The sequence below is a fragment of the Enhydra lutris genome, unplaced genomic scaffold, assembly GCF_002288905.1.
Source record: "Enhydra lutris kenyoni isolate GAN:26980312 unplaced genomic scaffold, ASM228890v2 scaffoldscaffold1, whole genome shotgun sequence".
NCBI lineage: Eukaryota > Metazoa > Chordata > Mammalia > Carnivora > Mustelidae > Enhydra > Enhydra lutris.
Window position 1 is genome coordinate 60,316,312 of NW_019154085.1, and position 26,409 is coordinate 60,342,720.

The following is a 26,409-nucleotide window of genomic DNA, read 5'->3' on the forward strand; positions in this document are numbered from 1 at the left end:
GTTCCATCATGATATTTAACTTTCTAGCTTTGTTCTGTTGACATCTATTATGACTTTGGAAAATTTTGTCATGTAGGAAAAAACCTTCTTTTTTCTTTCGTTTTCTTTCTCTCCAGCTTTGTAGTCCGTATTTTCTAAATAGGCCACCCTTCACACAAGAAATGGAAGGGAGGAGTAGGTGCAGGCTTTTAGACGTTTCCTGAGCTATAAAAAGAAAACACAACATCACATCTTCCTTGGGGATCATAATGAATTTTTAAATGGTGCCTAGCCATTGATCAGCTGTCTCAAAGATTTCAGCAGGGACAGAAGCCTGCGTGAGAAGAATCATCAGTATTGATAAGTCGCTTATGTTCAACAAGAGGAGAATTACGATTTTCAGTTTGCACATTACCATGATGTGTACCGAACATCTGAGCAAAGTTCATTGTTCATTGAGCAATGAAGTGAATCAAATAGTACATACTCTACATACTCAGCATGCTTGCCACCAGGTATGTGAAATCCTGTAGGATATATGATGGTGGAGAGTTTAACATAGAATCCCAGAGCAACCCAAATAAACAACTGTCAATTTTCTTGAGCGCGGCAAAAGTACCTCCCATGGTGACACGCTTGAGTTTGTTTCCAAGGGAATTTTCCAATAACCAGTCTACTTTTGCAGAGATATTAACAACATGTTTTTACTAATATGGAAGTCTGGCACTAAGAATAAAAACAATCTATTTTGAAAAGGAAACATGGTATGTGATGAAAAAAAAATATTATGTTGAATAGGATTGCATGTCTTTTGCCTTTCCATATAAACGTTAGAATCAGTTTATCAATTTTGACAAAACAGTTCCCTAGAACTTAGATTGGGATAGCATGAATCTGTAGATCAAGTTAGAAACAGCTGACATTTAACTATATTGAGTCTTTGATTCTATTAACATGGAATATCTATCCACGCCTTTATACCATCCTAAATTTATCTCGGCAGTGTTTTGCAGTTTTCTCTATACAGATTCTGTATATATTTTGCTAAATTTATGCCCAAGTGTTTGATTTTTTGGATGCTATTATAATTTTTATTCCAATTTTTCATAACAGTACCTAGAAAAGCAATTGATTTTTATATATTGACTTTATATCTGCTACTTACCATATTCTAATAGGCTTAGCTTTAGTAGGTTATTTTGAAGATTCATTGGCATTTTCTACATAGATAATCATTACACCTGTAAATAAAAACAGTTTTATTTTCTTCTGTCTATTCTGTGTACCTTTTGTTTCTTTTTCTTGTCTTGTTGCACTAGCTAGGACTTTCAGTATAATGTGAAATAGAAGTGGTGAGAGAGGACATTCTTGCCCACACACTTTTAATGTTATGAATGACATTGTTTCAATTCTGGTATATTATTTTATGCTATAATTGATATGTGTATCATGTTCTATTTACAATAAATATAACAAACTATTCTTTTATTATTTCATTTGGGTTTTGTAAAATTTTCTGGTAAGTCTAGTAACTACTTTTTATATTATAGTTCCCATAATTCTAATTTTTCTTTAAAAAATTTTTCACTAGGGGCTCCTGGGTGACTCAATGGGTTAAGCCGCTGCCTTCGGCTCCGGTCATGATCTCAGGGTCCTGGGATCAAGTCCCACCTCGGGCTCTCTGTTCAGCAGGGAGCCTGCTTCCCTTCCTCTCTCTCTGCCTGCCTCTCTGCCTACTTGTGATCTCTGTCTGTCAAACAAATAAATAAGATCTTAAAAAAAAAAAATCTTTCACTGTTCTGTCGGGTTTTTGTTTTGTTTTGTTCTGTTTTGTTTTTTAGGTAGGTTCCACGCCCTGCTTGGAACCCAGTGCAGGGCTTAGTTGGACTCACAACCCTGAGATCAAGACCTAAGCTGAGATCAAGAGTCAGACACTTAAACTGACCTAGCCACCCAGATGCCCCTAGTCTGTCAGCTTTATGTGGTCGTCATTGACACTCACATATGCAAATAGTCAATTACTTTTTTCAGATTTTGTACTTCTTTCTCCTTCCTTCCATTTTTAATGGAATTCTTTCTATATAGAACATTGATGTTTAAATATTACCCTCTTATCATTTAACCTACTCTTGTGGTAGTCTGTGATTTTCAAACAAATATATGAAATCATTATAAATTCATTTACTAAGGAATGCGCACTATGTCTTGGTTACACAAACTCATCCTGTAGTCGATTCCTCTTACTTGACTCACCCATACAATGGACCCTGGGTTCTTGCACAGTTGAAACTATTTTTCTATAGTCTTAAAATTTTAGAGACAACTGGGGCGCCTGGGTGGCTCAGCCGGTTAAAGCCTCTGCCTTCAGCTCAGGTCATGATCCCAGGGTTCTGGGATCGAGCCCCGCATAGGGCTCTCTGCTCAGCAGGGAGCCTGCTTTCTCCTCTCTCTCTCTGCCTGCCTCTCTGCCTACTTGTGATCTCTGTCTGTCAAATAAATAAAATATAAAATCTTTTAAAAAAATTTTCAGAGACAACTTAGCTGAATATAAAAATTTTGCTTAGCTTGTTTCTCTTTTTTTGAAAATATTTTATTTATTTAGCAGAAAGAAAGGGAACACACAAGCAGGGAGAGCAACAGAGGGAGAGGAAGAAGGGCAGACTCTCCTCTGAGCAGGAAGCCCAAGTCAGGGCTCGACCTCAGGATCCTGGGATCAGGACCTGAGCTGAAGCAGATGCCCAAAGGACTAAGCCACACAGAAGCCCCTTAACTTTTCTCTTACTGAACATTTTGAAAGTGTTGCACCACTGATGCTTTCTGTTGTATATTGCTCTTGAGAGGCTGATGTTAGGCTGATACACTTTCCATTACAGATAATTTCATTTAGTTTGTTTGGAGAAATTGATGATCCCCCCCCCCGCCTTCAGCCCCTGCCTTAAAGTAGATAGTTTTCCTAGTATATTTCTCCAAATCATTTGTTTCAGGCCATTTTCCCAGGTATAAGATAGGCCCTTTCAAAATGAAGATTTAAGCTGGGTTTTTTGTTTGTTTGTTTGTTTGTTTTTAATTTCTGGATAGTTTTCTTGGCTTACAGTTCCAATGTTCATTTCTGTTCTTCCTTTTTATTTTGCAGTGACTTTAATCATATTAAGGAGAGAACTTTTTTCCTTGTCTACCTGGCATTTCATCCACTTTCCTCTTAAACTTTTTATTCTTAAAAAAACAAAAACAAAAACAAAAACAAAAAAAAACAAATGTACCCCCTCAGTTGTTTTCCTGCCTTTCTTCAAAGTCCCTTATTAAGTTTTTATTCCAATCTATATTCCTCTGGTAGCTTCTAATTTCTTCTTTATTTCATAGTTCCTTTTTTTCCCTCAACTTCTTTTCTGAGTTAGACTTTCATTGAATTTTTTCCTGTATTGTGTCCTTTTTTTTTTCCATTTTTTAACTTTCTAGTTTAATGCTTTTCTAGAATTATAACTAAATGCTTGTTTAAGACCATTTAATAAAATTTAGAGTGTTTCACACAGTGTTCTTCTGTTTCTTTACTGAATTTTGGAAAAATATTTATTACAGGAAATATTTTAATTTGAATTTTCTGTTTACTTTTTGGGGTACTTTTGTGTTGATTTTGGTTGTTGTTGTTGTTGTTTTTTAATCCTTGGCATTTTGTTGATAATATCCTAGCTCAAGAATGCCCTTTTCTACCAGTATGATAAAGTAAAAATTCTTAAGAATTGGTTATGGGGCACCTGGGTGACTCAGTCGGTTAAGCATCTGCCTTTGGCTAAGATCATGATCCCTGGGTCCTGGGATTGAGTCCCACAGAGTTCCCCATTGGGCTCCTTGTCAGAGGGGAGCCTGCTTCCCCCTCTGCCTCTGTCCTTCTCTCTGTCTCTCATGAATAAATAAATAAAATCTTTTTGAAAAAAAAAATTGGTTATGTCATTTATAGTGGAGTTGATGTCAAGAAGAAGGGATGAATGGTGTCTCACTTTTATCTTTCGTTTCTGTAGGATCTTTAGCTTTCAATTTCTCGCTCTCCTTTCTTTTCCTTTTCTATTTTGTAGATTCCCCCCATAAGAGGCAATGCTTCCTAAAGTCTAATTCCTCCATTTCTGCCTATTTTCAAGGCCCATTCTTGTAGCTGGTGTGGGGAACTACCAATTTCTTGACTGATTTCTGGTATTTTGGTACATACTTTTGTAATTTCTTTCTCAAACTGATTTATCTATCTTTTAGGTATATGTTCTTTTCTACTCTTCTTTCTTACAAAATCTCTAAAGTTCTCCTTCCTTCACTCCTTGTACCTGTAGACTTTCACCAGCCATGAGAGCTTGTTGGAATTTTGTTTTTATTTCTCTGTTTATAGGAATTAGAACTTTGTGGCATTTGTGTCCCCTAGTAATGTCTAAACTATGGCCAATTATAATTTTATTTTTGTTTTTTGTTCACTTACATCATTTTATCATTGTTGATCTTGTGGGTTTTTCCAGAAGGTTGTTGGAAGAGATTCAGATTTAAGAAGTCACCATTATCCTCTATACTTGGACAATTTTCCAGGAAGGTTATTAACAAAAAAGGTCAACTTTAGAAATTGAAAGGAGGCACTACTAAAGGGCTGTAAGAGTGGAATTAATGGAATTAGGGAGGCAGCAATAATTGTTCCAGTTAGTGAAGTGACTCACAACAAAGAAATTGCAGTGAAATTTCAAAGTGAGGATAGATTCAAGTTGCACTCAAGGTGATAAGGACTAATTATCAATTTCTTAAATAAATTGTGTCTTACAGAAAAAAAATTGTTGCATAAGAATGAAATTTTCAATTCATTAAGAGCAAAATAATCAGTTTATGGAATAAAATAGCCTCCTACTAATGTGCAATAAGGATTCCATTTGTTACTGACCTTCAGGGAAATTCTAAAGGAAGCACTGTTGAAAAGGGTTATAATACCATAATATCATCATCACTTGATTAATTATGCCAAATCTCACTTCATATTATCACTTTTAACAGATTTGTTTTGATTCAATTAATTTGGTTTAATTGAATTGAACTGATTTAATTTTTGTTTATAATTCAATGATTATAGCACTTAAAGACATAAGGCATAATGGAGCTTTGCTATGGTAAAAGTAAGCTGATTTGGATTGAACAGGAATTAATATAAACTGCCACCAATATGAATCACTTGGAGAATTATAATAACCTACTAGAGTTATTGTGAGGATGATAAAATTAATAAGCATAAAATGCTTGGAATTGTATCTAGCACACTGTAACTACTTAATAAATATTAGCTATTGTTGGGCCATAAGCTGTACTAACCTTGATTTTGTTTACACAGCTCTTTTTTTGGACAGAGGTAATAGCACAAATAAGGGTAAAAATTATTTTTATAGGTCCTTCTTTCTTGTGGTCAAGAGTGCCAAAAATATTTTCTGAAACCTCTCCAATATTTAGAATCTGAAACAGGGAGACATTTATTGAAACACTCGTGCTTTTTTTAGAAATAAGGAACCTATTGTGAACACAGATTATGACAACAAAAGAATATAAATATTTACTACAAAAGAGAAATATACAAATGCTTCTAAATCTTACACCATTTCATAGCTCTTTACTTGAATTTTATAGTGGTATGTTCCTTAGCCCATTGAATTAATTATTGAGATCTTCTTTTTTCTGCTATATAATCACAAATACAAAAAGGTTTTCTTGGTAAATATTTGACTTAATGGTTACATTTTTATGGCTACTTAAATCAGTCAGTCCTGGATCTTTGCCATGTATACCCTATCAGGACTTAATGCTTTCTTAAAAGCTACTGTGGGTACACCCACACCCACCCACAAACACACACACACACACACACACACACACACACGCATGCATACCACTCTTGGAAGGGGTCAAGTGCAATAAGTAATCTGAATCTTGGGCTATAATGTGTTTAATGAGATTGACTCAGTGATTCTGATAATATCACCAGAAAAATTGGAAACTTTGAACTCTGAGAGACCTCAGAAGCTGTGTTTAACATAAAAGCCCTTTAGGCCAAATTTGACTCCAACATGCTTCAATTAGAGATACACATATCATGTAAGTTCCTACTTGAAAATAGCTGTTACCTTTTAAATGTTTTGGGAGAAGATGCTGGAAATAGAGATAGAAGTAAAGAATAAATAGAAGAAAGATAAACAAGGAGGACAGTTCTATGGCCCAGAGTCTGGATTGGGACTCCATCTCTATTTCTGTCTAGAATAGGATGCTGGCTACTGGGAAGCAATGCCCTATTCTTTAGGTTACATAAGTGTGTTTGTAAAGCATCGAGGGAACACCAAGAGCTAAGAACATTTTTTTTTTTCTTTTTTTGGGTACTGAAGTATAGACCTTACAGTCTTGGGTAAGCTTGTGCTACTCATAGAGAAATTAAAAGGATACCACCCTCCACTTTCTACCTCCATGAAACCCCAAGAAACTATCCATGAATATCCAAATCTGCTTCCTTTGCTGGCAGGAGAAAGCAAGAATTTGTATCAGACAGAGATGAACGCAGCAGACGCCATATGGTGGCTTATTTTCATTACTTGCATCGCTGGCCATAGTTTACACATTTCTAGGTGCTTCCTAACATCTATGAGTGCTTTTGAGCTTGATGACAGGGGATAAATGGTAATAAATATTAAAAAAAATTAGAAGTTCTGTGTGATATTATGAGCTAAAGGCTTTGGTACTTACTGCTTAGTAGGTGATGGAGTGCTAAATATGCCTAAGTTTGGATCATCATCCTGTGAAAATACAAATAAAAGAAAACCTTGCAATGGAAAACAAAACTTAATAGATCATGTATTTGGCAAACAAACCAGATTTGTGACATAAATACAAATATATAAATGCATGTTCAGTAAAACCTTGTTATAATGTTATCATAAGAAATTATTAGCTGAATTTAAAATTCCACTTTTAAAAACATAATATGAGATCTATTTTGGTTTAAAGAAATTTTAACTATAAAACATACCATCAATTCCTTTTAGGACAATGTAGCTCACATCACAAGGTCAATTTAAGCCTTGAGTTTGGAGGTAAAGCACATAAGAACACTGCTGAATATCCTCAATCACCACTTCCTTGCACTTTGGGGGAAAAAAAATCAGAAAAGGAGGTGGGTGGGAACAGATGCTACTTAAGTAGAATTCCACTTAGGTTATTTTAAGATGTAAATCCTCTTCAATCTGAATTTATGATTAATTTTCTATTCATGTGGTGTGATATTGTTGTAGTTGAGAAACAGAAGTTTGGCCAACAAATGTTCAGAATAAACTATATATTCTTTTTGAATATGGCCTTAGTTAAATGGCTTTTGACAAATTGCCCAACTTTGCTAAACCTCACTTCCTTCATTTACGATGGAGGTAGTTCCTGCTTCAATTCCTTACTGTGGCATCACAAGATTCACAATGTACTTGCTGTACATTTGAACTTCCATTGAAACACTTTGTTTAAAGTCTTAGTAATAAAAAGTAAAATGTGAAGGGCAAAGTTATTCCAACTACCATAAAAATAATTACTGAGTTAATTAATTAGGACACATAATCATGTGTTGAGAAAAGCGATTTGCTTTTTTATTAGGAGTGTTAGGAGGTCATAGAGCTAACTAGGTTTGAGTCACTAATACAAAATAATAGTTTCCAAAAAGTCAGTGAAGTTCAAATATGAAAATAGAAATCTCAACACATTTTTATAAAGGTAAAGAGATTGTGGTCAGTTCTATATAAGTATGTAGAAAATAGGAAAAAGGACCTATTTAGGGGCACCTGGGTGGCTCATTCATTAAGCGTCTGCCTTCCTCTCAGGTCATGTTTCCAGGGTCCTTGGATAGAGCCTTGCATCCGGCTCCCTGCTCAGTGGGGAACCTGCTTCTCCCTCTTCCACTCCCTCTGCTTGTGTTCCCTCTCTCACTATCTGTCTCTCTCTTTGTGTCAAATAAATAAATAAAATCTTTAAAAAAAAGAAAAAAAAAAGAGGACCAATTTAGAGGTTACATGATAAAAAAAAATTTTTTTTGAAACTAAAATTATGAGAAAAATGTGAAAGGTCTATAACATTGAACCTATTTATTTATTTATTTATTTTTAAAGATTTTATTTATTTATTTGACACACACACACAGAGAGAGAGAGAGCTGCAGGGGGAGCAGCAGGCAGAGAGGGAGAGGGAGAAGAAGACATTCCGCTGAGCAAGGAGCCCAACGTGGGGCTCAATCCCAGGACCCTGGGATCATGACCTGATCGGAAAACCGTTGCTTAACCAACTAAGCCACCCAGGCACCGCTACTGAAACTGTTTATTAAGCCTTGAATGTATTTATGCTACTGACAAGATTCTTGAGAAATACATATATTACATAACAGAAATACTGTAGATGAACCAGATGGGGAAAAAACTCAAAAACAAAATCAGCTGATTGGAATCATACATATCTGACAATGAGCCAATGAAGGTCCATCCTGGTAGATGGCTACGGAAATAGATACATACTTGGATTAGGAGCCCCAAGGGGTTGCAGATACATCTGGACCTGGTATCCTATAATTAAACTAATGCAGAAAGAGTGAGAGATTGCAGTTAATTTGGACCGCATGAGGTAAAAGTAAATGATTTCATTTGCGATGTTTAGATTTTAAGTTTGGGGTATGAAACACAAGTGAGAATATATGAAAAGTATGGGGAAATTCAGCAGGTAGGCCTCTTAAGTGTGTTTACATACACTGGACTTAATGATACAAGCTCTGTTTTTGTTTGTTAAAGATTTATTAATTTATTTGAGAAAGAGAGAGAGAAAGAGAGAGAGAATAAGAGCTGGAAGAGTAGAGGGAGAGAGAATTTCAGACTCTGTGCTCAGCACATAGCTGGACACAGGGCCCATCTCACAACCCTGAGATCACGACCTGGGCAGAAACCAAGAATCAGATGCCTAAGGGACTGTGCCACTCAGGCACTCCAAAGATACAAGTTCTTTATGAAGAAAAACAAAATGTTTCATCAGCTATGGGTGTCAGATCTTAATTTGGCATGTTCAAATTTTGTTGCTACTTTGTATCAGGAGTCCTGCATTCTCTAGGCACAATATGAGACATTCAGTTTAACTTTTTCACCTTTCCATAGGCTGATCTTCCCACTTGGAATGTTTTTTCTTTTGCATTCCCCTTTTCAAAACAATAACAACCTGTATATATAAAACATGAATTTCAGTGTAAAAATTTATGTCTATAAGAAATATATTTTATTTCTATAAATCTACTTAATTGTTATTTCAAGCCCCATTCCAAAAACTATATGACATTTAATTTCAGGGTCCCACCGCCTAAGCTGAGAATGTATGTAAATTGTTGGAGTTAGTACACAATACAAAGGCATAAGGAGATGGGTAGGGTTGATAACCTAGTTATTGCCTGAAAGAAATTATACATCTGAATCATGATAGAACTAAACTTAAGAAAAATGCATATTAAACAGGTTACAGTAAAAACATATTTTTACTCCAAAAGTGTTGTTTTACAGCTGGTAACAGAGAAGACAGGATTACTAAACTTAGCTACATTGGCATATAAATAAGAATGCAGCCTATAGACCAAAATAGATCCAACCAGACAGCTTTGTGTATATTTTTCTGATGTTGGAAATAAGTGCTATTTCAATTTACATTGTCCAATATGCATTTCAGAAATGTGAGTCACCCTGTTTCTACCACTCTATGTTTTCATGGGTTCTGTTCTCACCCTAAAGCTGAATGATGTTTGCCACATCAGTTTCTATTTGGTTGATTTATGTGACAATATATAGTACATGGGATATATATACATATATATATGAGAAACTTGATCCATTTCTCTGTGCATATATATATATATATATATATATATATATATGATAGGCATCTATTCCAAGGATGCGTGAAAGCTATACAAATACAGCAAAGACAGATGAGACACAGTAGAATCAATGAAACTTGAGCTCTATCTTTAGCTAAGATTCATTTAATTTTCTCAAGATGACATATAAACTAAAACATTCCAAATTTTTGATGAATGACAATCATACACATTTTCTTTTATAAATTATAGATGACAATATTTGCTTCTTTAAATCATAAACACAAATACCGCATATGTTCATGTAGAGTAATGAATATACTATTGGAGTTTTCTATACATTTGTAATTTTTTCCCCCTTGAATTCTGAGAGAAAACTGTTTTATCTAAAAACCCAAACCATAAGAGTCCTCCTCCTATTTTATAGCATCACACAAAGATAAACTATTTCAAGAAGATTCTTATACTATTCTAACAGATTCCAAAGTGCATTCAGAATTAAATATTAAAGTATCACTAATACCTTATTTATTTATATTATTTATTTAATATGTATATTTTAACCATATTTTGTTATAATTGTCAACATCAGAAAATAAATTTATTCAGCCTTTTCCTGATTAAGGCACAATTTTCTTTTCCTTTTTTTTTTTATTTTTTAAAGATTTTATTTATTTATTTGACAGAGATCACAAGTAGGCAGAGAGGCAGGCAGAGAGAGAGGAAGTGAAGCAGTCTCTCTGAGGAGCAGAGAGCCCAACGTGGGGCTTGATCCCAGGACCCTGGGATCATGACCTGAGCTGAAGGCAGAGGCTTTAACCCCTGAGCTACCCAGACACCCCAAGGCACAATTTTCATAAGTGAATTTGTATTGGAATGGATTTTTGAAAAGGGAAGAATATGTGGCAATGAAAAGATTTGAGAAAATTACTTTAGCAATTATATGTAAAATGTTTGAGATTTTAGTGGCATTGATGGCCTACCTATTACTAAAATAATATAGAGTTTTAGCACAAGGTAATAATATACTAAGCTCAGTTAATTGTGATCAAATATAGAGCAAAGGAGAGTCGTAAAAATCTGGACAACTGAGTAAGAAAATAAGAATTTTAAAAAGACAACTGTTCATTAGTCCTTCAATAGTGACATGTTTCTTACATGAAGGACGTTGATAATAAGGCTGAAACACTGAAATAAAAACATAAAGTTGAAAAAGGGAGAAAAGTAGGCCAATCTTAATTATGAACATAGATGTAAAATTTCTGGATAAAATATTATAAACTGACTCCAACAGTGTACTCACAGGCTTGGTATTGTAACCAGGTAGGATTTGTCCTAAAAATATAACTCATCATTAGGGAACCTAATTGTTTAAGAGAAAACCAGCCTAAGGGATTTGGCAGATATTAAAAAATTGTAAGCCAGGGGCACCTGGGTGTCAGTGGGTTAAGCTCCTGATTTCAGCTCAGGTCATGATATCAGGGTGTGAGATGAAGTCCCTTATCTGTCTGTGTGCTGGGGTAGAACCTGCTTAAGATTCTCTCTCTCCCTCTGCCCCTCCCACACACACCCACTGCAAGCATGCAGGATTGTGCTCTCGCTCTTTAAAAAAAAAAGTAAGTCAGAAATAGGAGGAAATTTTCTTAACTTGATAAAGTGGTATCTTCTTAAAAGATAGAGAACCCCATGTACTGACTTGTGAAAGCAAAATGATACTATCACCACTATATTCAATATATATGAGAGGTTGTAGCTGATCCCATAAGATAACAAAAAGATAATAGAACGGAGGAGAGAACCTCCTCTAGAGATAAAATTTACTGCACTAGAGAAAGTTGCAAGAATGTTAGACACTGGCAAATCTGCTGAGATAGGACCCTATGCCTCCCCCTTGGGCTGACTAGAGATGATCAACAAAACTCCTGGATAAGCTTCAAGACCTGATATTAGGAAAGGCCCAAGTTCCAGCTCCTGCCTTGGGACCTGAGGAGCAGCATGTGCCCTTAAAGTTTTCCATGTTACCATTTAGAATAATAGAAATGGCTAACTGAGGGTGCCTTGGTGAGCAGATCTATTCCAATCTCAGAGACCTCATAAACCCCAGTGCAGAAACGAGAATGGTTAGCAATGAAAGCCATCAGTCCTGGGTATGACCTCATACCTAATGGGAAAATGAGCATCTCAGCAAACACTACCTGGAGCAATGGTGACAAGGACCAGAGTCCTCCTGCTGATGTTATTATGTTACGTAAGCCCTTGAAATTTAAAGCTATCTCTGCATAAACTGTGGAACGCCTGATTTGACTGTGTTTACCAATATTGGTAAAAAATAAGCTTCCCATTACTGGAGAAAATAGAGATGTAATTAGAGTTCAGATATAAAAAAGTAAACATTCTCTACAACAAAGTTTATGACACATTTTATAAATTTATACATACTACGTATTTTAGTTCTTATCTTTCTAAAAAAATTATAGATAGAACATTCATCTATCTAGGTGTATAACTATACACACACACACACAAGAATAGAAGTATCTGGAAGGTTCTTTAACTATTTATTAACTCTAGGAGAAATAAGGAATTGTTGAACTAGGCAGTATGCAAAGAACCTAGAGTTTTTTGCTAAACTTATTTTTATCATTGGGATATAAGAATGAATATTCATGTTTGACTTGTATAAAAATAAATTTAAAATAGTCACCATCTCAAATGTATAATTTATGATACATTGTTCTCTAAGGTTAAGTAAATTTTATGATTAAAAAATCATGAGCAGACAAGATATTTTTCATTGAATGTTAGCCACTTGTGGGTTGGAGGTTTTCCAAGTGCACTGTACAATAATCATGGATGCTTCTTCCTGTAACAGACATAATAGCTTTGAGAATGACCTTTATCTGTGTTAGCAGACAGAGTTGCAATTTTCATGTGTTTGAAACAGAATAAGACTTAAAGCAATATTTCTCAAACTTTAATGTTTGAGAATGGTGGCCTTTAAAAAAACATGCAGATTCTGATTAAATATATGTGGAGTGAAGCTTGAGAATCTGTGTTTTTGACAAGCTCCCAGATGATGCCTTTTTGCTGCTAAGGACTCCTAAAAACAACAAAATACTCCAAATATAAATGTTTAAATTTTGATTAATTAAAAGTTAACAAGCTGGTAGATACACGTTTGCAGATAGATTGTTTGTTAGTTTCTTTTTTTAAAAGGTTTTTTACTTATTTGAGAGAAAGAGTAAGGGAGAGAGAGACAGAGAGAGCGCACACAAGCTGGGTTGGGGGTAGGAGAGGGAGAAGCAGACTCCCCACTGAGTAGGGAGCCCAACGTAAGGCTGGATCCCAGGACCCCAGGATCATGACCTGAGCCGAAGGTAGACGCTTAACTGACTGAACTACCCAGGCACCCCATGTTTGTTAGTTTTATTGGTATATTTCCTCTAGTGTTGTAACATCTAAATGGCCCTGGAATCATGTTGCATGAAAGATCATTTGGCTGTCATGGTAGCTGTCGTTCAAGGTCCATTAGCTGCAAACAAGTGAAGCAGAAAGGGAATCATTTGGAAAGGAGTACAATAGCGCATAGAAGGTAAGGAAAAACCTAATGATTGAATCACTGGGTCTGGAAATGCCAGGTCCAAGGAAGGGAGGAAAAGAACTGACCATTTCTTCAGGGTGCTATCATGGTCAGTGTCTTTGACATTGTTCATACTTCCAATTCCAAGTAGAGTTAATCTAATCATTTAGATCCCCAAGGCAAATTTAGGGTGCCATTAGCATAAGAAAAAGGAATAGAAAATGGGTGGCAAAGCAACAGATGCCTATGATGTCATGATACACAGAGTCATCAAACTGCTAGGTAACTGGAAAGGCAACTAGATCAGAGGGCTTTAATTCATTTCATAAATGCTATAAGAGATGTGCTTATGTGTGTGTGTTTTCTGAAATAATTATGGAAGCATCCTTGTTTCTATAGAATAGTTGGATAGACTTTTAAATGCATATTCCCCCCGTATTTCATCATCTCCAAAGCTAGGAGGTATCGTACACCCCATGACATTTTAGCATTTGCACAGAACTTGATCGGAAGCATCATTTTCTGTTAGTGACACCAAAAGTGGTGATGCTTCTTATAATTGATAACATCGTATATCAAGTAAATATGGTGGAATGTTGCAAGGATTAAATTAAGTAATTGTTGTAACATGTAAGGTGAAGATATAGAAAGTGCTTTGTAAATACTAGCTGTTGCAATGATAGTATTGTTAACGATCACACATTTGTTGGTAATGATTAACAACTTACCCTGTTCCAGTGCACAAATGCAAATGATTAAGAAAATCATACCAGTATCATTTAAAGTATCTCCACTAGTGAAATTTTGAAGCCCAAATTATCTCCTGAAATTCAAGAAATTTGACTTATTCTAACTTAGTCAATAATTTGCATTGTCTTTTTTGGAACAAAGATTGTAAAAAGTAACTGGCAATGGAAAATTGTGAGACAGAAAACAAATATCCAGACAGCCTAAGTTTTTGAGATAAGCTGGGGTTTCAAATATATGGCTATGTTTTCTTATTAGAATCTGAATTTAAAAGTTTCCAGACTTAAAATTGGGTACTACAAAAAATTATTTTTAAAAGAAGCAATTAAGTTAGGAGTTTACACTATTCTAAAGACTCTGTGAGGAACAGATACTGAGCATTCCTGGGTTCTTTGTCCATAGCGGGCACAAGGGCAAATTTCCTAGCATCCAAGCAAAGAAGTGGGTACTTTTTCATTTATAAACAAGTTTGAAATGACAATTAGAAATGTTAGTTATATAACTCCTATAAAAATGAATGCCATGTATATAAAAATGAAGTTAGATTATAATATGTCAGCGATTTGCACTTTGATTATTTTTTACTTACACTCTGTCACAGATAGAGAACTGTTAATGAACTGAACTGTTAAAAAGCATATTTTTGACAAAATAATGTGCATACTTAATATTTATAAAGGTTTTCTTTCTCTTCTAGTGACTTGCATTATATATCCATAGGCATCTATCAATAAGGATCCATTGCTTATTTCTTTTACTTCTGGCTAATTTCAATCTCTGACTACTAATTTTTCTCTATGTAACTTTTAGTTTAGTTTCTCTAGTCCCTATTTACTAGCCATGAAGTGAAAAATGTTTATAAGCAAACTCTGCAATGTATTAGAATAAATAGTAATTTAATGCTGTCCCCTTGGGTAAATTTTGTATACAATGAAAGTTTTTTTCCTCGGGCAATATGCATAAATATCTTATAGCTAATGATAAATTTCAAAAATTGCTTGAGCAAGATTAAAGATCCTAAGAACTTATTTAATATGCTATCCTTTTTATAGAAAATATATTATGACCATAGATTTGATATAAACTATTGATAAGAACACGACACCTGCATACATAGGAGAAGACCCAATATGTATTTATGCAACTAATTTGTATATGTTAGTAACTGCAAAATGACTTGAGTCAATAAAATAGAAATAGCAATCAAATCTTATATAAAAATCGCCATATTAAAAATGTGATGCAATGAAATATAAATTATTGAGCTAAGTTAAAAGGGCAATTAAAACATTAGCACCAGCTTGAAAGAGGATTTTATAGTTTCTCTTTTCTTTTGCTGTGTAATTACAGTCTGAATTTGAAGGAGACTACAGAGTCAAACAAAAATCTATTTCCTAGCTAAAAATGAGCATTTTTAATGGAGAATAACATATTGGTTTTACCCTTATAAATAATTCTTAAAACTATCAAGTCTTGAAAGGTGATATTTTTCTTTTGAAAAAGAAAAAAATGCACGCAAAATATCAGCAAACCGCAAGTGAAGACCTTGCAAACCGGATGGGTTTACCTAAACCTTTGGTTCTTTAATTGAGCCAAGACCCAAAGCCATTACCAATTTTATTTAGATGCTTTAAATACTTAACAGTAGAATTTTGCGTGAAATCTTAGGATACGGAAGGTAACAAAATACATGATAGTCAACCAGTGCTGAGAGCATGATTTAGAGGTGCCTGTATTGTTACCATTGTGATTTTGGAAGTTTGTGAAATTTGAAGTATGCAGTATAAAGAAAATGATTGTGTTTTGTAAGAATGTAGTTCATAGATTAAAAGTCAATAATGGTGCAATGTTGTCAAGATCCATTTCTAATTAACAATAATCAGGGAACAAATAATGCATTTATACTGATTTGAACATGAGAACACTGTATCTGTTACATAGTACCCAGAGAAATAGGAGCCGGGACTGTTTTTCATCTTAATGAGTTTTGACTCATGTACACCTGTTTCTCATTACGCAGTAAGAGAATTATAGCAATTCTGAAAGACAGAAAGAAAAAAAAATCAACTTTGTTGCAAGCTAAAAAGAAGATTGCAACTCTCTAAGGGCTTTGCAGACTATCTCACAATTGTAATGGAGAAAGCATCAGTTTAGAATGTTTCCACTTGTTAATGCAAATGTGAAATAAACTGTTAAAAGTCATGCTTGAGAGCACGTCAAGTATTAAAAATATCCTGTCAATAAAAATAAAACGATTTAAAATTTTTCGCAGTACAAAAAAGAGTAATAGAATCCAACAGCAATTTTTTTTTCCCCCAAGTACCATCCTGGCATCTTTATAGGAGTCTTGGCACATGCATATTTAGTTTTCTAAGTTAAATTTCACATTGAGCATATTTTCCCCCCATATATGCTATTGAGAAAGTCACATTAAAATAACCTAAATCAGTTTTCCAGCCAGGCAGGTAAATTTGAATTCTCTAATTTCTCTTGAATCTTAATAGAATTCTTTTAAGTATTATTTACTGAATTCCTATTATGTGCCAGCCATGGTTACAAATACTTAATGGGCATTATCTCATTTTTTCACAATAATTGTGTAAGGTAACCACAATTATGTGCATTATACAAATGAGAAAAATAAAACTTAACAAATATATACTAACTTGGCAAGGTCTGGACTATTAAGCAACACACCTGGGGTAGTAGCATCCAGAGTAAGAATGTTAAGAGTCTGCATTCTTAACAAACTGCACCTCTCTATAACATTTACTCAGTTGTAGATAATTTAGATATTTAAAGAACACATTCCAAAATTTTATTATTGGTAGAAAATAGCTTTTCAAATAATTTTTTTTGTTGTTGTTCTTTGACAAATATCATTTCTATTGTCAAAACTATTGAAAGGATCAAGAAGATCTGCTTTGCTTACTTTTCAGAGTTGTTCTCAGAAATGAAGGAGTTAATGCTGGTGAAAACACATTAAGTGTAAAGTATTATGAAAATATAATGTGTGTAATTTCACAGATTAAGTGCTTCTATGTCATTGGAAGTAGTTATTGGTTTAAATTCTTCATGAAGAGAAGTTCCTGCCTTTTTCAGGACACAAACTATAATGCAGACAGATCATTATATTGCACACCAAACTCAGGGGCCTTCCTTGAAATCCTAGGGCTTTTCAAAAAGTCGGAGCAGATGAATGGATATGACAATCTTCAGTGTTCCTGGTGAGGAATATGGATTCACAGGGCTTCGGTCTTTCCTGAGTGTAGGCTTTGCAGTACTTATATGTTCATATTAGATTATATGGTACCTCTTTCTGAGCTCTTTATATGACAAATTACAATGACTTAAAAAGTGATATTTCTAGATGCCATCTTCTAGAAGTCACTATCTATACCATTTGGAGCCTCTAGGTGACTTCCAGGGCAGTTTTTATGTCTCAAGCATCTCTTAGAGCAGGATTTGCAAATTCAGATGTCCAAATAATACGCACAACAGACCAAGTATAGGGAGTAGGGTGATGTAGACTTCAGCTGATTGTTGACATTAGGTAATGTGGGTCCACTATTTCCAGGTTCTCCAATTTAATTTTTTAAATGTTTTTCCAGCTTTATTGAGGTAAAATTGACATACAGCATTGTGTAAGTTTAGGAATATACAATGTTGCAATTTGATACACATATCTATGACAAAAGTTTTACTATAATAACAGTTAATCCATTCTTTAACATCACTTCATTACCATTTTGTTGTTGTCATGATAAGAACATTAAGGTTCTACTCTCACAGCAACTTTCAGCAATAGAGTTGTGTTGACTGAAGAAACAGAACTTAATCATTTTATAACTGAAATTTCATACTCTTTGACCAACAACTCATTTCCTCAAACCATTAGCCTCTGGTAGCCACCGGTCTAGTCTCCTTCCCTATGAAATTGATCATGTGAGGTCATACAGTATTCATTTCTCTGTCTGATTTATCTCACTTATCATAATGTCCTCAAGGTCCATCCACTTTGTCACAAATGGCAAGGCTTCCTTCTTTTTCATATCTGAAATGTGTGTGTACACATATACACACCATATTTTCTTCATCTACTCATCCATTAACAGACACTTGTTCAGGTCATCCAGTTTTGTTTTGTTTTTTTGAAGATTTTAATTTTTTTATTTGACAGAGAGAGACACAGCGAGAGAGGGAACACAAGCAGGGGGAGTGGGAGAGGGAAAGGTAGGCTTCCCACCGAGCAGAGAGCCCAAAGTGTGGCTCCATCCCAGGACCCTGGGATCACTACCGGTGCTGAAGGCAGACGCGTAACGACAGAGCCACCCAGGTGCCCCAGGTCCCCCAATTTTTAAGAAATGGCAGAAAATGGGTCTTTGAGTGAAATCCTCCCAATTTTTAAAAGTTAGAAACTAGCTCAAAATTAAAACAAGGCAAGTTAGATGGACAAAATAATTCTGCTTATGGGAATCATTTTTTAGTCTCCTGATTCATAATTTCTATATCTGTCCTTTATGCTATGTCTTTATATTACCTATAAAATGTTGTCTCATTATCATTTGGTACTTATTAACATCATGTATTTCTTGCTGCTAAAGGCAACCTTGAAACACATTTTCAGGAGGACACAGTTCAGCAGCTATTCCCAGTTATTACTGTCAAAGGAATACTTTATTTCTGGTTCCAGGAGAAGTACCAGCTTTTAGGTTCTGTACAGGATTCATGCTGCCTTAAGGACTGTCTCCACTCCTTCCTCCCTCTGCAGCCTGATTACTACTTGTAGATACAGCTAGAATTTTGCATGTTTAAGGCAGTTGCCTTGCTGGGAAAAGCTTCCATTAAGCAGTCTAGAGATGCTCTAGAGTTCTCCATTGTTGTTGTGGTGGAGGGTCATGTTTGTTTTCATAAGCTTTTGTAACAAAGCTGGAGACTCTCCGGCAATTATGTAGACCAAATATCTGTGCACAGTGGGATCTTCTTGCTAAATTTAGAATGGCACAGGACCAGCTTTTATATAAACTCCCTGGGTGCAAAGTGACCTCTCTTACAATAGAAATAATACTTCATGCCCTTGTTGAAATGATGCTGTGAAGAAGGGGGGAAAAAGACATAAAGCATTTGAAATACACTGGGTTCCCTAGATATAAAACTGTGGTGAAAATCTGAAGTATCAGTATCAAAGGATAGAGTAATGTTAAGGAAATTTTCTACCCTTTGTTCCAGCTCTAAGATAACCACTCTAACTTTCAAACCTTATACTGTACAGACTTTTTGTTGATGAGTCATCGTGAAAATATTGAGGCAAGTTCTGGTGGAATTTTGATTAACATCTCAGTGTGGGATTTCCCAATAGGACCTGGGAGAGGAGCAAAAAAAAAAAAAAAAAAAAGAAAAGAAAAGAAAAGAAAAATCTCTTGAACCCATGGTCACCTCTATTAATTTTCTAATTTCCACCTTGGAAGGTCTTTGCAGATTTTAGCATCATGTCCCTTTGAAGCCCTTTGAAGGAAGCTTGATGATGTATTAATTGCAAAGATGTCACTGGTGTTGTTGAAGTTTCAAAAATTAGGTCAACATCCCTCCTGCACCATGCTTGATGTTTCTTTCTGAAGGTTACAATCCCTTAAACAGCTTTGGCAAGGGTCAATTGTAATGTAGATTAAGAATCCAAAACTGGGAAACCGTGAGCAGACCTCCACTTTCAAGGAGAGGCTTAAATTGATTTGAAAGATAATAAATTTTGAAGATGGCACATTTATTAAACATCTGTTTAACCCTCAGCAAACACACAACCTGAGTCTATAATTGAAAACAAACAAACAAACAAACAAACACTTAATTTCCTTCAAGGAGGAGGAAATGTAGATGTGTATTCACAAAAGAATGCCTAAAAGAAATGCTATTTTATCATCAACAGTGCATAGATTAGAAAAATACTATTTTCCACATAATTATCTGGCTTTTCAATTTAACAATTTCAAAAAATTTAGATTCCAGTTGATATAGACATAGCAGAAGGCAGTAAAGCAATCTTGCTACAACCCTTGTGTATGCCTGTGTATATCTGTGTTTATACTGAGAACACATGGTCGTCAGATTTTAATTCCATTTTGGGAAAAAGACATCAGGTGCCATAAAGATAACTACCAAACGTTGAGAGTCAGATGTACCAATTATTAATAGATAAATGTTACTGTTTTTTAAATCTCAAAATCAAATCTCAAAATCTTTACTGTGTAAAATTTCCTCTCAAGGTGTCTTGGAAAAATAGGTATGGACCATTTTAAGTTCTATTTTTGTTAGTGTGTCAGCTCTGTTTATAACTCAATCTATATTTTAACTCTTAACATAAGAACCAGGGGAGCATGAAACCTAGAATAGATTCTCTAAGGTACTTCTAGGTCACACTAGAATATCAATACAGCACTTCTTGGTTTAGATTCAATTTTTTTCCTGACAGATCTTTAATGGAATCTTTTGTTATTATTATGCAGGCAAAGAAAACAAATGCAGTTTACAGAGATAAATTTGCTTATATTACATAATATATACACAACAGTGATATTTCCCATAGCACATTTGTGGGGCATTAGCTCTTTCATGAAATGTTGTGAGAAAAAGAAAATGAAGAATTAAATTCACAGTGAACATATTAAAGAGCAAATTCACATGAACATATTAAAGGCTTGGAGAAGTCTTACAATCAATCAGTCTGCAGTGTTTCCTCCTGTATAACTTTACAAATTACATGATTATTTTGTGAGTGTGTGTGTGTGTGTGTGTGTGTGTGTGTGTGTAACATGGACTCAATGACACATGCTTGGAGAAAAACTGAAGGCCAAATAATTATTTAGGATGAAAAGATATGTAGATAAATCAGTGTTTTCTAAACTTTAAAAAACAGGAGTAGAAGTTAAGAATAAACTTTCAAGGGGCACCTGGGTGGCTTAGTGGGTTAAGCCTCTACCTTCGGCTCAGTTTATGGTCCCAGAGTCCTGGGATCGAGCCTGCATCAGGCTCTCTGCTCAGCAGGGAGACTGCTTTCCCCTCTCTCTCACTGCCTGCCTCTCTGCTTCCTTGTGATCTCTGTCAAATAAATAAATAAAATATTTTAAAAAAGAATAAACTTTCAAGAGGATATGGAAAGAATACTACTTTTTAGCATCTATGTATTTATTTATCCAAAAAAGTTGCAAATCAGATTTTTTTTTTATTTGTGGGGAATTAAAATACTGAAGAACGGGGGATTGGTTGTTAAAAACAAAACGGGCCCCAACTAGAGTCCCTTAGTTGCTAAGCCCTAGGTCACCACACTGAGATTAGTTATAGTTTTAGCTTTCCCAGAAACGGAATCTTAAACCAGTCACTCAGGAGTTATCTGATTAGCACTAGTTAGGCAATCTGCCTGATAGGCCCCTGTCGTCCCCCACAGAACAGTGACCTTATAATAACCAACCCACTTTTTTGCCTTGCATAACTTCCTTGCTCCCACTTCCTTCTGCCAGTAAAAGTTTTCATGTCGTATGGCTCCTCGGAGCACCTTTCAACCAACTAGATTGGATGCTGTCCAATTCAAATCAATTTTTGCTCAAATAAACTCTTAAGAATTTTAATATGCCTCAGTTTAACTTTTAACAAACAGAGTTCCAAGATACACCCACATAAGATCCATTCTTTCTGAGAGGTAAAAGGGTAAAGAAAGCCATGCTTAAAATTTTAAAAGATCTTTTTAAATTAATGCAAAAGAAATTTTTTTACATTATAGTACAATAAATAAATAAATAGCATTTCAGACTTTTGAGGGAGAAGGAAAATAGGAAAAAAAAAGAAAGAAAGGGAAATATATCAAGATAAGAGGTGGAGAAAAAAAGATGAGAGGTGGAGAAAGAAAATTTAAAGATTAGGGAAGTGTAAGAGGAGAAGGAGGAGAAGGTGAACAGGAAGTGGGAGATCTAGGGGGAGCAGTTTCTTTGGCGCTAAATGTGTGTAAAATTACTTAAGGTTAAAACTCAGCTCTGTACGCAGTCGATGGGGGCTCTCATCAGATTCCTTTGAAATGGTAATTCGCCAGTCCAGCTTTGTCTACAGCCCTTCCCTTGCTCTTTGTCATTCATTCCCAGAGAAAATCTCTGAATGAGGCACACCCAAAAAGCTCAGTAGGAGAAAAATTGTTGTGTTTCTGAGGCAGTGGCCCGAGAATCCTGTAATCAAATTAAGGATGAGAATTTTATTTTGAGAAAATTTGAGAATAAAAAATAAAACAGAAAACGATGAATATTGAAAAGTGAAAATAAAGGACCAGATTAGGACTCTATTGGAGGAATGGATTTTAAGTAGGAGCCCTACCCCTCCTACCCATGGTAATATCTCTCGCTGCTTGCCAGGGCACACTTGCGCTCCTCATTGGAAAAGCAGGGTGTCAGTGTTTGAAATTCAGGTAGTGTCACTTATTAGATGTGTGATCCCAGGCAAATTTTTTACCTTCTCCATACTTCCATTTTTTCAACCTCTAAATAGGGCTTCTGATACTGGCCAATGAGTTTCCTCCATCTAAATGCTCATCTCCATTCCTCTGACCATAAAGTCCTTTCCTCACCCATCCTTAAATTATGTCACTGTAACAGAGCCTACCTTTCACCTTTTCCAAACCACACAAATCATTTTCCTTTTCTTAATACCTGTAAGAGTTAGCACTGATGTGTATCTTTCTCAGTGTTCTTGCTTCCCTAACTGCTGTAATCTCCTTTTCCTGGTGGGTCTCAAAGTCCCCTAAAGTTAGCTTGAGTATCTTCTGTTCCTTGAAAAATGCAGGCAGTGTGAGTAAAGAGTGAAAATAACTGGGAGAGTGCTCTTAAGTCCTGGTTTCATATCAAGGGTGACTGAAGGGAGATAATAAGGACTTGATGCCTCATTTTATTCCCTAGTACCCAATTAACTTCAATGCAAAATGTTTTAAAGTTGAAAAACCCTGGATTTGGTAGAATTCAACTAAAATTCATCTTGGATATATTTTATTTCTTTTAACAAATCAAAAATATGAACGTAAGAGCTTGGATCCTCCTGCAGCTGACTGAAACGAAAGATACTGTCTGAAAACACTATCAAGGGATATATTTTCAGAATGTGTGTCTGCAGGTAGGGCTTTCAAGATACAGTTATTGCTGCACTCAATCAATATTAGAGAATTTCTATTGCTTCTACAGTTTCATGGCAGCACAAGTAATCACCACCTTTTTTGATTTGCTTTCTATCACCCAAGAACCCAAAATAAATGAACAGACAATAAACAAAAAATCTATAGTAGGAAGGTTCACCTTTCATGTTAGTTATCTAAGATCTATTTCTTCATTGCTTCTTACAAAAGAAGAAGTAAAAGAAAGTGCAGAAGTGTTCAATGGCTGGTTGGTGGCAGGATGACTCTATTCTATTCTATTTTATAATCGTAAGATTCCCCAAAATATGTGCAATTCTGGAATATATACATCAGTTGTAACATCATGAGATTTATTTGAATGGAAGGGAATGATAAAGTTTAATGCCTCTTTTCTATCTTTTCTATTTTCTCTCTTATGAGAGATGAGTTAGAGAATATCATTAGATCAAGTGCAAGGCTTCTACCTATGAAATTAAACATGTAATGCCAAGTTTTTCCTGTTTTAGTAGATGTAGACAGTACTAGTAACGAAGCCGTAATTTGCCTTCTATGTTAACTCAGCCTAATTTCTGAACCAATCCTCTTAAAATGATTTTGATTCTGAACAACCTTCCTGTTTTGCATGTAAGCTATATTAAAAATATTTTATATGTGTATGTATTATATGGTCAGAGAATAAGGTTTTGCAAGGCAGATTGAACTAAAATTTGGTTGGTTCTAGGTGGACAGGTATTCCATGTTGCAGGAAACATTGTTTTAGGTCCTTTATATCCCTGATTCTGATAGGTTTCGAAGGAGTGCTGAATGTCTCCTGATTCAGCCAAGGCCAGCAAAACAGTTTTAGCAAGCTGGCCTTCCTGCATGTTGTTTATGATTTCTTAATGACTATCAAAGACAACTGTTCAAACTTGTCACCCATTTCTCTTGCTGCTGAAGTGAGAAAATTCACAGACTCCTTGACCATTGATCCTATTTACATCACATCTACTTTGCTTCTGCAGTCCTAACAAAACATACAGGCTTGCCTGCCTCTAATATGTTTAACATTTAATCCCCGACTCTAATGTCAATGGGATTTCCCGGTGTCATTCCTGTTATCATGTGTCAAGGTTATTATGTGTTCCTGTTACTATGTGCCAAGGTTCTCATCCCAGTTGGTATGAAAAAAGAACCTAATACCATTGCATATGCCTTCGTTTCCCTGTCTTCTTAACAATAATATTTGTTCAAGAATATTTAGAAGTAGCTGAGGACCAGAAATAGTACAAGAATTAGTAGTAAGAGAATATCTCCTTAGGACCTGGGGTCCTTACAAAATGATGACTACTGGCTTTCCAAAGAAATTCTTGGCAATAGCAAAGTGTTGCATTCAGGATCGTTGTTGTTGCTCTGTGGTTGTGTGTGTGATTGTTTTTTAAACTGGCCTAAAAGAACTTCATTAAAAATTCTTAAAGAAAAAAAGTTCTTGATAGATTCAATGGTTTCTTTGAAAGTATCTCAGGAACACTTAATGGCATCTTAAAAAGAAGTTCAAATAATTTGTAAAAAGATTAACCTTTGCACGATCTAAAAGTAATTTATAAGTATTGAGTATTTTATCAAACTTTATTAAACTTTTTTCACACATCAGTAGTATGGAGCTGGTTACTCTTACCTAATGAAAACCTATTCTCAACGTTTCCAGTCTTTCAATCATTTGAAACTATATTTAGTAAGTAAGTCTTTCATTGAATAGGGATGGCTAGAGATATTCCATATGACTGAACTTTTGCAAAGAAAACTTAGAAGAGACATCAGTCTGGTTCAGGATTTAAAATTTTTATCTGTAGTCAATAAGGATGGCAAAACCAAATCATTCTATTTCCTAGCCATAGAATATCCTAATAACACTAACCAAGAAAGAGACTAAAAGTGTTTTATGACTTAGATATTTATATGTCTTAAATCTAAAATTCATTTCTTAATTTCCTATTCCTTTGTTTTCTTCTTCTCTTCCCCTTCCTCCTCCTTCACCTCCTCCTCCTTCTTCCTCTGTAACATGTCTTTTTATCCCTCTGGGATAAATTATATATTGTATTTATCCCAATGTATTTCAGGAATATATTGTCAAAATAATTTGACTGTGGTAATTTGATACAATCCCTTTTAAGAAGATACACCACGAAAAATTCTAATTCATTGTTCAGAGTGGGCCTTAGGCATGAATCTTCAAACAAGCTCCCCAGATTATTCTAATGTGATGATTTAGCAACTACTTCTCAGGATAATTTAACTTTCCTCCTGTGCTCTGTGGCTGATTTCTAATTTAATTTTTTATGGATTTAGGGGTGTTTTTTAATTATGTGGGTTACCAACTAATTATAATCTGATTACTTTGGCTGGATAGATCATCACAATATTAAAGTGTAAGCTATAGGGGTGCCTGGGTGGCTCAGTCATTAAGCACCTGCCTTCCACTCAAGTCATGATCCCAGAGTCCTGCGATGGAGCCTGCTTTGGGCTCCTTGCTCAGCAGGAAGCCTGCTTCTCCCTCTCCCACTCCCCCTGCTTGTGTTCCTCTCTCACTATATCTCTCTGTCAAATAAATAAATAAAATCTTTACCAAAAAAAAGTGTAAGTTAAATTAGAATCCTATTCTGTCACCATATACTGCCCCTCAATTTTTTAACCAAGAGTCTATAAGTATGTTGCTTATTTACTATTGTTGTCTCCTAGAAAGCACACTAGAGAGGTTAAGATCAAGTCAAATCCATGGTTACTGATGGACTAGTGGCTAAGAGCACATGTTTGATCAAGGATTATCATCTCTGTCTTCTGAGTGCCATATTTAAAGTCTTACCATGTTCACATCTCACAAATATTATTGTTTACTTACTATTTTTAAATTGATTCACTTTGTAAACTCAGATATATAAGGAAACCTTATATCTACTACTATAAAAAGAAAATAGCAACATTGTCATAAATAGAAGATAATTTTAAAATAAATCCAATAACACAATCATAATGCTTTTAAGTCTAATTGGATAATGCCGTCTGATACATTAGGCTTTAAGCCCGGGGCTT